At 35.1% G+C, this 13,100-nt stretch overlaps 1 non-coding gene across 1 annotated transcript; it reads right to left on the reverse strand.

Moving 5' to 3' along the window:
* Nucleotides 1-431: 431 nt before the first annotated feature.
* Nucleotides 432-538, reverse strand: LOC127900085 (small nucleolar RNA R71). The gene has a single exon (XR_008052114.1). It is a non-coding gene; the product is annotated as a small nucleolar RNA R71 (small nucleolar RNA).
* Between the last annotated feature and the right edge of the window lie 12,562 nt (nucleotides 539-13,100).

The following is a 13,100-nucleotide window of genomic DNA, read 5'->3' on the forward strand; positions in this document are numbered from 1 at the left end:
AATGGACACGTTAATCAGAGACAACCAGACAGCAACAATATCATTTACATGGCAGATGACAGAGAAAGGGATATCAGAGATTATGTTGTGTTAACTCCTCAAGTTGTACATCCTAGAATAGTCAGACCTAAAGTGGAAGCCGCCAAATTTGAACTTAAACCAGTAATATTCAAATGCTGCAAACAGTGGGTCAATTTAATAAACTGCCATATGAAGATCCTCACCTCCATCTTAAATTGTTTTTGGAAGTAAGTGATGCTTTTAAAATTATTGGAGCAACGCAAGATGCTTTGAGACTGATGCTCTTTCCTTACTCCTTAAGAGATCGAGCAAGAGCATGTTTGAATTCCTTACCATCTGATTCAATCACTACATTGAATGACTTGGCTGAAAAATTTTTAATAAAATATTTTTCACCAACCAAGAATGTAAAATTGCGGAATGAGATCACCTCTTTTAACTAACTTGAAGATGAGAGCTTGTATTAGGCTTAGGAGAGATTTAAAGAGTTGCTCAGAAGATGTCCTCATCATGGCATTCCCTGTTGCATACAGCTAGAAACCTTTTACGATTGGTTGAATCCAAGTACGAGATTGATGGTTGATGCTTCAGCAAATAGAGCCATATTATCTAAATCTTACACTAAAACCTATGAAATTTTGGAGAGAATTTCCAATAATAATTATCTGTGGCCATCAACTAGACAAACTGTAACAAGAGGAGTAGCATGGGTACATAACATTGATGCAATTACAGCACTGTCAGCTCAAGTAACATCATTGACTAACATGGTAAAAACCAGACTTCTGCTCCTGCAGCAGTAAAGCAAGTTGCTGAATTATCTTGTGTGTATTGTGGTGAGGAGCACGTATTTGACAACTGTCTAGGGAATGCAGCATCAGTAAACTATGTGGGCAACTTTAACTGATAGCCCCAAAACAACCCATATTCAAGTACTTACAACCCTAGATGGAAACAACACCCAAATTTCTCATGGAGCAATCAAAATCAACATGCTCCAGCACCCAATGGACAAAAAAAATAGGCTCAACTGTTGTGCAAATTTTAGTGAACTCGCAAGCGCACGAATCTATTGTAGAATAGATTAATGGTGACGAGTGTCGATCCCACAAGGAGGTGGATTTTAATTACGTGTAGAATTAAATTTTCTATGTGGGTGGTTGGATTTGTGGTGAAAATGATTTGGACTATCCTAAAATTTGAATGAAAATGGCAAGAATAAATTGAAGAGAAATCTATTAAAATTGAGGCGCTTGGGTATCTGGATCTGCATCAACATGGTCCATGGGCTAAATATTCCTTATTAATGTTAATTAAATCATTAGGGGGTTTCCACACCTCATGAACCACACTCTAATCAATATAGTGCTAAGGGCTTATCGTGGTAAATAATAATAACCTTGTACTAGGGAACTGGTGAAACCAGGGCGGTATCTAGACAAGATTATTACTATTTGTCGACAAAAAGTCAAAACATCCACAATAATTAGAGGGGAAGAGAAAGTAAATTTACTAAATAAAACCCATGGCATATGTTGAGACTTCACCTTCAACCCAAGCTTGAAAGGAAATTAGCTACTCATAATTGAACTAGGGGTAAAATGAGAATTTATTAAAAATATAGAAAATACAAGATGGAGAAAGAATGATAGAAAATAGAGCCAAAAAATGGATTCAGGGATGCCAAATTAGGGGGGGAGAGCCCCCTTTTTATAGATACATTGAGTAAATCATTGTCATCGGATTAAAAACATTTCGGACGCTCAGGATTGCGCCACGTTATCAGTCAACAGTACGCGGTTTGAATAGTAACACGGTTTGACCACGTGGTTTGAATAGTGGCGCGGTTTGGTTGAAAATAATCCTGTGTATATGCATGTACCGTACGCGAGATTTTTGGTCCACTAATATGCTGCCATGTCACTGATCAACAGTACATAAGAATTTGAGTCCAATAGGATCGTGACACCTCATCAGTTAATGTCACTTCATCGGCTAACGCCACGTTATCGATCCGTCTATGTGAACAGTATCGTGAACACTAATGAAAACAGTACCGTACATGAGAGCAATGCCATTTTTCCTTTTATACTCCTCCTAAAGTTTTCGACTATCTTGAGTTCAAAAGTGATGTCCGTTTTATTGTTTGAACTCTCGTTCATTGTAAAATGACTATGATGCCCCTAAAATACATAAAATACTTAATTAAAATAAAACACACATAATTAAATTACAAGAGACTAAAATACATAAAAGTAGAAGTGTTCGTAAGACTTGAAATGTAAAATGATGATTTTCTCCTTTATAAATATACACTTTCTAACACTCAACATACCCTACAATCAGCTTATTGCTAGTCCCTAGCAAATAAATCGAAAACAAAATTCAAACCCAAAATATTTTTTTTTATTAAAAAAAACTCGTTTTTATTCAATCAGACTAATGATAGCAATCAAATAAAAGAATACACATTATCTCCAGTCTAAAGAAACATCACACCTATATCAACCATACACATGAATCAGCCCAGTAAACTTTGTCACAACTACTTTCAAGAATGACGTGTTAAACCCCAAAGTCTCACTGGAAATAGTGACACTCTCACAAAGAAATTAAACCCAATAAAAATAGTCACTCAATGAATGCTAAATTTGAGAGAAAATAATATAGAAGTAATATCACACGCTCTCACCAAGATGAAAGAAATTTGGCCACAGCTTAAAAATAACACGATCTCAAGTCAAAATGCTAGTCAACCCAATGTATTATTTTTTTTTACTTTTTATTTTTATTTTTATTTTTTTTATGCATCACTACATTTTTTTAGCCCATATATCTAGCTTCTACTTCAGACTATACCTTCCTAAAATCAAGAAGGACTTTTATTAGGATGTAACGTAGGCTAAGGACATGGCTAACAAATGAAGGAAAATAGGAAAAACAAAATATATGTTTGAGAAAAAAAAGAGATATTTTAGAAATTACAAGGTGCATTTCACTTATTTATTATTATTTTTTTCTTCTTTTTTTTTTACAACAACTTTTTTTTGTTTTGCTTTTTTTTGGCACAACGTCACTGAACAAAATAGTTATTTATTTTTTTCTCAAACATAAATAGGTGATGGAACTTGTAAGATATCAGGTAATACTCCAAATTGAAGTAGGTCAAGATGATAAGTTAACAAAGAAATTTTTTTTTTAAAGCCTCAAAAGGGTTAACTATGGATTTTTCACAAAATGGATGGCTAGAAAGGCTCAAACGGGTCAAAGATGACATTTCTATCATCTTTTAGGGCTCTAAATAATCTTCCATATCTACTAGTTAGACGAACCACAAGATGTAGCAACACATATTTTTTCTCTTTTTTTTTATTTTATTTAACTTTTTTTTAAGGATTGACTCAAAGGAAATCTAAAGATCATGTATAAAATAATAAACTACTAAGTTGTATGAAGAATGGGCAAAAAGGGTTATTCTCCAAGAAAAATGATAGGTGTTGTGCAAATTTTATTGAACTCGCAAGTGCACAAATCTATTGTAGAATAGATCAATGGTGACGAGTGTCGATCCCACGAGGAGGTGGATTTTAATTATATGTAGAATTAATTTTGTATGAGGGTGGTTGGATTTGTTGTGAAAGTGACTTTAGATTATCCTAAAATTGGATTTTAAATGGCGAGAATAAATTGAATAGAAATTTATTGAAATGACGTACTTGGGTATCTGGATCCGTATCAACATGCACCATGGGCTAAATATTCCTTATTAATGTCAATTAAAGCACGAGGAGTGAATCTACACCTCATGAACCACACTCTAATCAATATGGTGCTAAGGGCTTATCGTGCCAAATAATAATGACCTTGTACTAGGGAGCCGGTGAAACCATGGTAGTATCTAGACAAGCTTATTATTATTTGTCGACGAGAAGTCAAAACATCCACAAAAACTAGAGGAGAAGAGAAAATAAATTTATCAAATAAAGCCCATGACACATGTTGAGACCTCACCTTCAACCCAAGCTTGAAAGAAAATTAGCTACTCATAATTGAATTAAGGGTAAAATGGGAATTTATTAAAATACATAGAAAATAAAAGATGGAGAAGGAATTACAGAAAATGGAGTCCAAAAATGGATTCAACGATATCAAATTAGGGGGGGAGACCCCCTTTTTATAAATATATTGAGTAAATCATGGCTATCGGATTAAAAACAGTTTGGATGCTCAGGATTGCACCACGTCATCAATCAACAGTACGCGGTTTGACCACGCGGTTTGAACAGTGACATGGTTTGACCCGGCTTGACTAGTAACGCAGTTTGGTTAAAAATAATCATGTGTATATGCATGTACCGTACGCGCAATTTTTTGGTCCACTAACATGCTGCCACGTCACCAATCAACAGTGCATAAGAATTTTAGTCTAATAGGATCGTGACACCTCATCAGTCAATGCCACATCATCGGTCAATGCCACATCATTGATCCGTCTATGTAAACAGTGTTGTGAACAGTAACGTAGATAGTACCGTACATGTGAACAGTGCTATTTTTCCTTTTATGCTCCTCCTAAGGTTTTCGACCGTCCTGAGTTCAAAAGTGATGTCCGTTTTGCCATCTAATATCTCGTTCATTGTGAAATGACTATGATGCCCCTAAAATACATAAAATACTTAATTATAATACAACACACATAATTAAATGACAAGAAGTTTAAATACATAAAAGTAAAGATGTTAGTAAACCTTGAAGTGTAAAATGATGATTTTCTCCTTTATAAATATACATTTTCTAACACTCAACACACCCCCCAGCCAGCTTATTGCTAGTCCCTAGCAAATAAAGCGAAAATAAAATTCAAATCCAAAATGATTTTTTTTTAAACAATTATGTTTATTCAATTAGATTAATGATAGTAATCAAATAAAAGTATAAGCATTATCTCTAGTCTAAAGAAACATCACACCCACATCAACCATCCACATGAATAAGCCCAGTGGACTTTATCATAGCTACTTTTAAGAATGACATGTCAAACCCCAAAATCTCACTCGAAGTAATGACATTCTCACAAAGAAATTAAACCCAATAAAAATAGTCACTCCAATGAATGGTAATTGAGAGAAAATAATAAAGAAGTGATATCATATGCCCTTATCGAGATGAAAGAAATATGCCCTTAGCTTAGACATAATACGATCTCAAGTCAAATAAAAATGCTAGTCAACCCAATTTATTGATTTAATAATATTTTTTTATGCACCACTACATCTTTTTAGCCCATATAACTAGCTTGTACTTCAGACTATAGTTCTCTAAAATCAAGAAGGACTTTTATTAGGATGTAACGTAGGCTAGGGACATGGCTAACAAAAGAGGGGAAATAAGGAAAACAAAGTGTATGTTTGAGAAAAATGCAGAGATTTTTGTTTTTTTTTTTGGAAGTTGCAAGGTGGATTTCACCTATTATTGTTATTTTTTTTAAACAACAATTTTTGTTTTTTTTTTCTTTTGTTTGGTACAACGTCACTGAACAAAATAATTATTTACATTTTTCTCAAACATAAATAGGTGGTAGAATTTATAAGACATCGGGTAATACTCCAAATCGGAGTGGGTCAAGATGATAAGTTGGCAAAGAAAAGATTTTTTTTTTTTAAAGGCTCAAAAGGGTTAACTATGGATATTTCACAAAAGGGATGGCTAGAAAGGCTCAAACAAATCAAAGATGGACTTTCCATTATTTTTTAGGGCTCTAAATAATCTTCCATATCTACTAGTTAGATGGGCCTCTAAATGTAGCAACACATTTTTCATTTTTTTAATTTTACAACAATTTTTTTTATTTTAAGAGTTAACTCAAAAGAAATCTAGAGATCGTGTATAAAATAATAAACTGCTAAGCTGTATGAAGAATGAGCAAAAGGGTTACTCTTCAAGAAAAATGATAGGCTCACAAACTCACTTGGTATTTATTATGACATGTTCATTTCTTCAAGCAACTCATATTTGTCTCCGACATCAACATGTAGAGTAGCAAACATGGCGTAACATCATTTAAGACCAAGGATAATACAAATACTAAAATTTGAAATTCATCATGTCATCCAATGTTAAAATAAATCACACAATTTTTTTTAAACAACATTCTACCCCCCAACCTATTCTAAGTATGAAAGGAAAATATGCATGCAGAAATATGAAAATGATGTAGAAAAACTAATTAGAAAAGTTACACTTAAAATGGTAAAAAAAAATATTTTTTTTAACTAAGAAGATGCGTTTCTAGAGGTATTATACTCCATATTCAGCCATCTTCGACTCAAAAATTTTTTTGAAAGTGTATATTTATAAAAGAGAAATTAGAAAGAAAAAGAAAAATGATTGTAAAAAAAATTAATAAAGAAAAAGAAAATATCTGAAATTTTTGTTTTGTTTTTTTTTTTTAACGAAGAAGATGCGTTTCTAAATTAACTACACTCCATATTCAGCCATCTTCAACACAAAAAGTTAGCAACAGTTAATTTCTACAACAAAAAATTAGTAAAAACTTAACCAAGATTCCACAATTGTCGACTATTCCCTCCCCCCAACCAGAATGAAACATTGTCCTCAATATTTTAAAGGAAAGAAGTAGAGTTTAGAAGACATCACCTGGGTGGTGCAATATAGAAGAAAATATTTACAGGCGAAGAGTTAAATCTAATTTGTACTTCTTACTGCGGCTACTGTTACCATCATTATTTAGATGCTCCAACACAAAGGTCCAGGGGTCTGGCTCCGGTTTATAAGCTTGTAACAGATCAAGTAGCTCATTAGCAGTGTGAGCACAAATAAAAAGTTTTTTCGCTGTGGAAGGAATAAAATAGTTTTTTATTGCATGGTTAAGAAATGCGATAAAGCCATCATAAAAATTATTGACATTTAACAAACCGATGGGTTTCTAGTGAATGTGCAGATGGGCCCAAGATACTAGTGTGATAAGTGCCTCTAGTGTTACAAGATCTCCTGGAAGGAAAATAAAAGCATCAGCATGATTAAGCATTTCGATTATTATTTCTTACATACCTGAGACGACTAACTCTTCTCCAGTCGGTGAGTCAGAAAAACTGCCCAAAGATTTTAGGGCTCTTGGGATGATGCCTAACACTTGTCTTCCTCTGACGAAAGCAGCTTCTGAGACCAATTTTGATAACCCTCGGTTACCTCCTCCATACACCAAGTGTAGTTTTCTCTCTGCTATGCTTCGATCAAGATCTATGGCTGCCTCAACGAACTCTTTTTGTTTGCCATAGTTAAATCCAAAAAGCACACAAATGTTCTTGAATTGTCTATTGGGAGTAGCTGGCATTGGAATATTTCTCAAAAATAATTTGTGAGTGCTTAACAAAAAGTCATATTTAAGAATCTTGGTGACAGTGGGTCACAACTGTGTATGAGGTGGCATCTCAGTGTCAAATAACGCGTAAAACACATGGCTCGCGAGTCAAAAAGGAAACAATAAAAAGAAAAAGAAACAATGATAAAATAAAATTATTAAAGACAATAATGGAAAAGATAAAACAATAGTGAAATAAAATAACAGTGAAGTAAAAGGATATTTACAGGTAGTTGCGACTGTGGCTCACATCTTCCTCTGGTTTTATGTTTAGAAACAGCTTGAACGCCCTCTATGGGTCGAGGATAGGCTTCCCATCCAGTTTTCTTATAAACTGGCAAACATGGTCGTTTATAGTCAGATTCCTGAGACTATATTGTGCATGCTCTTTCTGGAATAATGGCCATAACTGGAGAATCGCTCCTTGCACATATCCACTGAGATGCGTTTCAAGAGACAGAAGGATATCATCTAATGACTCTTTATTCAAGCCATTCCTAATGAATTGAATCTTATCTTCCCTGTTATCAGACACCATTCCTAAAGAACATGGGTTTTTATTGCATCTCATTCTGGCACATTTATGACAAGCAACAGAAATTCTTCGAGCTCTTCATTTTCTTGCATAATTTCCTTTACCACAACCAGGTATGTATGCAATAAATTTTGGAGGTAACTCACCTGCCAATCGTACTTTAGCCTCGATTAACCAACGGATGTCAGCAGGTATGTTATTTCTCATGAGTAATTGCATGCGTTCGGACCGAGATTTATAGATTGTAAGGAGGCATTCTGAGAAAGTGAAGGGAATCGATTGTGAAGCTTTGCTAGAATCTCGTTTTTGTCCATACCTTGGCCTCAGAATATCAGTTATTATGGGAAATTGAAGTAACCGACTTGATTGTCACGAAGTACCGTTATCCGTCACTTCACCGGGGTAACAAACTAAAGCACACAAATAGAAAAACAAATTAAAACACACAAAGAAAATTAAAATCGTCCTCTTATTGAATTTACCTCAAGCTCCAACTGGATGTTGTAGACACTTCTCTCAATGTCTCTGAGTTGGCTCTCTAAATCCTCAATATAGGATACTAACTCTGGTGGCTGCAGAGCCCAAATACGATGTGTTTTATCAAATCTGCCTTTTGAGATGAGATTTTACACATTAAAGTGGTTTAAGAATGTTCAGGAAGATTTGTTTAGCTATGGTACTCATGATTAACAATGATAAGAGAAAACTTAATGGTTAAACAAACACACTTATACAAAAATAATTTCAATTAGCAAAAGAATAATAAAAAGAAAGAAAGAAAAAAATCAAATCACCGAAAAAAAAAACTCAGTTCAAATCTGGTGGGTCACTCAAATTTATTTCGGTATCTTCTCCATGTGGTTGGTACTCTAGATATGGCTTTAATCTTTGACCATTAACTTTAAACGTGACATCGTTCTTTGCGTCCTTAATTTCAATTGCCCCATGTGAAAAAACAGTGTGAACAATAAAAGGGCCAGACCAACGAGAGCGTAACTTACCTGGGAATAGGTGCAAGCGAGAATTGAATAAAAGCACTTTCTGACCTGAAGTGAACGATTTTCTCATAATTTGCTTGTCATAGAAGACTTTCATTCGTTGCTTGTAAATCTTGGCATTTTCGTATGCATCATTACGAATTTCTTCAAGTTCTGCCGGCTGTAATATTCTTTCTGAGCTGGCTTGCTACATGTCAAAGTTGAATTTCTTGATGGCCCAATATGCACGATACTCGAGTTCTACAGGTAGGTGGCAAGCTTTTCCATACACTAGCCTGTAGGGTGACATCCCACTCGGAGTCTTGAAAGCCATTCTATATGCCCATAATGCATCATCAAATCTTAACGACTAATCTTTTATGTCCGGCTTTACCGTCTTTTCTAATATGTGCTTTATTTCTCGATTGGAGATCTCAACTTGGCCACTAGTTTGCAGATGATATGGGGTCGCCACTTTGTGAGTGATTGAATAATTTGTCAAAAGAGCTTCACTGATTATTGCTCAAGAGAATCCAAAGCGTGAAACAATGTTACTTTTTAAAAATCCTATCACCACCTTGTGATCATTGGTTCTACATGGACTTGCTTCTACCCATTTCGATACGTAGTCAACAACAACTAATATGTATTGATGGCCAAAAGAAGGGGGAAAAGGTCTCATTAAGTCGATACCCCATACGTAAAAAATCTCAACTACTAAATTTAGATTTAGTGGCATCATGTTCCTTCGTGTAATGCTCCCCATTCGTTGACACCTATCACATGAAGAACAGAAAGTGTAAGCGTTTCGAAATATAGTTGGCCAATAGAACCACATTGTAAAACTTTAGTCGTTATTTTCTTAGCACTGAAATGGCCTTCACAAGCTTGTTCATGGCAGAATGAAAGAATATTTTGAATTTTATTTTCTGGGACACATCATCTAATAATTTGATCTGCACAATACTTGAACAAATAAGGGTCATCCCAAAAGAAATTCTTTATTTCTGCAAAAAATTTGGCTTTGTCTTGCTTGGTCTAATGATCTGAAAGTTGACCTGTAATAAGATAATTCACGATGTCAGCATACAATGGTAATACTTCCACACTCATCAATTGTTCATCTGGAAATGACTCATTCAATGTTAATGACTCTGTAATTGTGTCAAAATGAAGACGAGAGAGATGGTCAGCCACAACATTCTCTGTGCCTTGCTTATCTTTAAATTCCAAGTCGAATTCCTGCAAAAGTAACACCCAACAAATTAATCTAGCTTTTCATCTTTCTTTGTGAGAAGATATTTAAGAGCAGCATGATCTGTGAATATAATTATTTTATAACCAATGAGATAAGATCAAAATTTTTCTAATGCAAACACTACTGCTAGCATTTCTTTTTCAGTAGTTGAATAGTTCAACTGTGCATCAGTCAACGTCATACTAGCATAGTAAATAACATGGGGAATTCGATCAACTCTTTGTCCTAACACTGCTCCTACTACATAATCAAATGCATCACACATGAGTTCAAATGGTAAGCTCCAGTTTGGGGGCTGAATGATGGGTGATGGTGTCAACAATTGCTTTAGCTTTTCAAATGCCACAAGACATGAATCATTAAAGACAAAAGGTACATCTTTAGCAAGTAGATTGCATAAGGGTCTAGAAACTTTGCTAAAATCTTTAATGAAACGTCTATAAAAACCAGCATGCCCAAGGAAATATCTTATTTCTCTGACTGTTTTGGGTTGAGGAAGATTAGAAATGAGATCCACCTTGGCTTTGCCAACCTCAATACCTTTGCTCGAAATGATGTGACCGAGAACAATACCTTGTTTTACTATAAAATGAGACTTCTCCTAATTTAAGACTAAGTTCTTCTCGATACATCTCTGTAAAATTAGTGTTAGATGATGTAAACATTGATTAAACGAGTCAACAAAGACAGAAAAATCATCCATAAAGACTTCAAGGAATTGTTCAACCATTTTAGAAAAAATGCTTAACATGCATTATTGAAATGTAGCAGGTGCATTACATAATCCAAATGGCATCCTCCTATATGCAAAAGTGCCAAAAGGGCAAGTGAAAGTGATTTTCTCTTAATCTTTTGGTGCTATAGAAATCTGATTATATCCTGAGTAGCCATCTAGAAAATAATAAAATTTATGGCCTGCCAATCTATCAAGCATTTGATCGATAAATGGTAAAGGAAAATGGTCTTTACGTGTGACATAATTCAACTTTCTATAATCAATGCATACACGCCATCATGTAGTCACTCTAGTGGGTATCAATTCATTATCAGCATTCGTAACTACTGTGACTCCTGACTTTTTAGGGACAACTTGTACAGGACTGACCCATGAACTATCAAAAATTAGGTAAATGATACCTGCATCTAATAGCTTAAGGACTTCAGTTGTAACAACTTCTTTCATGTTAAGATTTAACCGACGTTGTACTTCTATAGTAGGTTTAGCATTTTCATCAAGGTAAATGTAATGTATGCAGTCTACTGGGTTTATACCTTTGATGTCTGCTATGGTCCATCCTAATGCTCCTTTGTGCTCTTTTAAAACATCCAACTTACCTTTTTGTTCGTCGTTTAGGGATGATGAAATGATTACCAGTAGAAAGCTTTCTTCTCCCAAAAACGCATATTCCAATGTGGTGGGTAATGGTTCAAGCTCGAGTTTCGGTGGTGATTCTGATGATGGAATGAGTTTCTTCTCTGATGGTGATAGTTGTTCAACTCTTAACTTCCATTTATTAGTGTCCATGGATGGTGCTGAGTTAAGTAGGGCGTTGACCTCATCGACCGATCTGTCAATATCAAAATCCAAACCAAAGTGAGTTAAACATGTTTGTAAAGGATCATCACTAAGGTTTGAAAGAAAAGTGTCATCGACTAATACTTCAAGTAAATCCACATCAACAATTCCATCATCTGCATTGTGAGGTTGTTTAGCAATGTTGAAAATGTTTAGCTCCATAGTCATGTTGCCAAAGGACAACTTCATATTTCCAATCCTGCATTGAATATAAGCATCAGCAGTTGCCAAGAAAGGTCGGCATAGGATAATGGGGATGTGCTTTCTTGAATCCTGGATTGGTTGAGTGTCAATTACAATGAAATCAACAAGAAAATAAAACTTGTCTTTCGGGATAAGCACGTCCTCCACAATACCACGTGGCATTTTCGTGGATCGATCTGCAAGCTGTAACACCACTGGAGTTGGGTGTAATTCTCTCAGTCCAAGTTTTACAAATACTGAATAAGGCAACAAATTTACATTAGCTCCTAAATCCAACAAAGCATTATCAATTGTGTGGTTCCCTATACAACATTAGATAGTGGGAGAGCCTGGGTCTTTGAATTTTATGGAAATTTTATGTTGGAGTATAGAACTAACATTTTTTGTTAAAAAAACCTTCTTTTGAACGTGAATGTTTCTCTTTTTAGTACAAATATCTTTAAGAAACTTGGCATAAGATGGAACTTGTTTTATAGCATCAAGTAAAGAGATGTTAATACTTACCTGTTTGAAGATCTCAAAAATCTCACCTGTGGATTTTTCCTTCTTTTCTTTAGCTAACCTCTGAGAAAATAGAGCTTTGGAAACATATTCTCGTGGGCTAGTTTCTTCTTTCTCTTCTGATGGTGAGTCCTTAACATTCACAGGTACAATTTAATTTTCTTTTGTCACCGGCATCTCTACTTTGTTGTCGACTTCTTTTCCTTTTCGCAAGGTCATGACTGCTTTGACCTCTCCATGCTGCTGTGGTGAACTGGTACTTGCTTCACGCACTCCTTTAGGATTAAACACTGGTTGACTTGAAAATTTACCTTTCTCAACAATCATTGCCAAAGTTTGAACTGAAGAAGCAAGTTGTCCTGCCATTTTCTCGAGGCTTGAAACTGATTGGGCTTGTGAGTTGAAGCCTGCTCTCATCTCATTTCGTAGTTCATTAATGGTGCGGTTCTGTTGCTCGATGTGGAGTGAGTAACATTCTTGAAATTCTGGAATGCATCCTCTCATGGTCTGGATTTAGAGTAGTTCTGGTTCTAATTGTATGGTCTAAATGGTGGCTGAAAGCCTTGAGGAATTTGAGGAATTGGTTGCATTGGTGGAGCTGGAGCTGCTGGTCCATTCTATTGGAATCCTTGAGACCATGAAAAATT

Source organism: Citrus sinensis, chromosome 9 (genome assembly GCF_022201045.2).
Source record: "Citrus sinensis cultivar Valencia sweet orange chromosome 9, DVS_A1.0, whole genome shotgun sequence".
Taxonomy (NCBI): Eukaryota; Viridiplantae; Streptophyta; class Magnoliopsida; order Sapindales; family Rutaceae; genus Citrus; species Citrus sinensis.